Raw genomic sequence first — 2,315 nt, 5'->3', positions numbered from 1 at the left:
GGAGTGGGTTCTAGGCATAGCAGCCTGGGGATGGAGAAAGAAAGAGGTAGATTGGGCCAAATTAATGGATCTGCATTTACTAGAGATTCTGGATTTAGTATGTGAGCTCGTGTCACTGGAGGTGGGTCTAACAGTTTACTTGTTTGCTTGACTAAAACTGGGACTCCACAGTGGCCTAGATTTAATAATGCTGAGATGCCTGAGTTTCCCCAGGACAATGTAGAGGAGAGAATCCAAGGATTTAGGGAGATAGGAATTTGGGACTGCATTTTTCTTGTGTGACCCACATAGTCTTCACCCCACAATTACCACAAGAAGGCCCTGTAGAACCTTTTTGTTTGTCTGTTTTGAGACAGAGTCACACTCCGTTACCCAGGTTGGAGGGCAGAAGTGCAGTGGTGCGATCTTGGCTCACTGCAGTCTCTGCCTCCTGGGTCAAGCGATTCTCCTGCCTCAGCCTCCCAAGTAGCTGTGATTTCTGGAACACCACCACACCTGATTAATTTTTGTATTTTTGGTAGAGATGAGGTTTCACCATGTTGGCCAGGCTGGTCTCAAACTCTTAACTTCAGGTGATCTGCCCGTCTTAGCCTCCTAAAGTGCTGGGATTACAGGTGTGAGCCACTGCACCCAGCCCTGTAGACCCTTTCTTTACTGAGGCATTGAGAAATACATTAATGAGGGCAGCTCCTGTGATACGATTTGGCTGTGTCTCCACCCAAATCTCTTCTAGAATTGTAGCTCCCATAATTCCCATGTGTTGTGGGAGGGACCCAGTAGGAGTTAATTGAATCATGGGGGCAGTTTCCCCCAAACCGTTCTTGTGATAGTGAATAAGTCTCACGAGGTCTGCTGGTTTTTTTTTTTTTTTTAAGGTAATTGGTTATTTAATTAGATTATTAGGACATTTAAAATAACAATTTGTGAGGATAAATTCCATTTGTTAGGGCAAACACAGATCGCAGGTAGCCCTGGAGCTGAGGAATAGCTTTGATTTTTGGTAAAATTTGTGAGTCCACAGCTTTCTGATCAATCTTGCGCTGCTTTGTAATCTCGTATTTCTCTTTTTCTGTGTCGAAGATCTCACCTTCCTGGTGTCTGGGCGTTCGCAGCTTCTTTTTCTTGAAGTAAGCATCAGTAAGATGTTTTGGAATTTTTACGTTGCTGATATTAATTTTGGTTGAGGTGGCAATGACAGATTTCTGGTGTGTTCTTCGCAGAGGAACTCGATTGAGGACCAGAGGTCCAGTCACAGGTAATGAGCCACTAGCCAGCTGCTTCAGGAAAACCACCCTCTTGCCCCTGTGGCGTCCAGTGAGGATGATCAGAATGGTCCTGGGGGTAATGCTGGCTCGCAGTTTTCTCACGTGCTGACTAAAGGGATTTTTGCCGTGGCTCAACAGCTGTCGAGGCACATCTTCAGTAGGATAATACCGAGGAACTTTGCGAAGTTTAACCACCCGGGTACCTCCGTTTTTGTCACCATTTTGTAACAGTTGCAAGAACCTTCTCCTTCTTTTTTTTTTCAACCTTGGATTTAGCCGCTGAGTACTTCCTCTTGTACATGGTCTTTCTGGAATACATGGCAGATCAGGAATACCTGCCAATTCCTCTGACAAGAGCAGGATTGCGGCTGCAATGGGGCTTCCCCTTCTTGGGCTTTTTAGCCTTGAGGTTACCCTTTTTCACTTTGCTACCAGCATCAGCCTTCTTGCCTTCAGGTTTCTTCTCTTTAGTATCCGGCTTCTCAACTTTTTCACCCGCCATCTTGCAAGATGGGAAAGAGAGCGGTCTGCTGGTTTTATAAGGGGAAATCCCTTTTGCTTGGTTCTCATTTCTCTCTTGTCTGCTGCCATGTAAGACGTGCCTTTTACCTTCCACCATGATTGTGAGGCCTCCCCAGCCACGTGGAACTGTGAGTCCATTTAACCTCTTTTTCTTTGTAAATTACCCAGTCTTGGATATATCTTTATTAGCAGTGTGAAAATGAACAAATACAACCTAAATTCATGGAAACTCTGTGGTTGCTCTCTGTGGTAGGCCAGGTATGACTGTAGAAGATTTGGCCATTCCAATAGTCCCCTGATTTCAATGGGGCTGCTGGGAAGCTGGAGTTTCCGTGGTTAAGTGGCAGCACTCACCTGAAAGACAAGGTGGGCACCTACTGTGCACGGCAGGTGTTACCACAGGCACCAGAGGTATAGCCTTCCTTCTTAGGATTATTGATGAACCATTTATGGCAGCTTCAGATAGCAATGTTTGAAGTGTTTGCATCTGAAATGCAGGCCTCTGATTAGGGTCTTTCAAATGATAAC

The 2,315-nt window shown here is 45.4% G+C and overlaps 1 pseudogene; it reads right to left on the bottom strand.

The window, feature by feature from the left end:
• Nucleotides 1-856: 856 nt before the first annotated feature.
• LOC101042339 (large ribosomal subunit protein eL6 pseudogene) lies at nt 857-1,796 on the bottom strand (annotated as a pseudogene).
• Nucleotides 1,797-2,315: the final 519 nt, after the last annotated feature.

The sequence above is a fragment of the Saimiri boliviensis genome, chromosome 13 (genome assembly GCF_048565385.1).
Source record: "Saimiri boliviensis isolate mSaiBol1 chromosome 13, mSaiBol1.pri, whole genome shotgun sequence".
In the NCBI taxonomy this organism is placed as follows: Eukaryota; Metazoa; Chordata; class Mammalia; order Primates; family Cebidae; genus Saimiri; species Saimiri boliviensis.
Note: the sequence above shows the minus strand (reverse complement) of the source record. Positions and strands in the feature narration are given on the sequence as shown.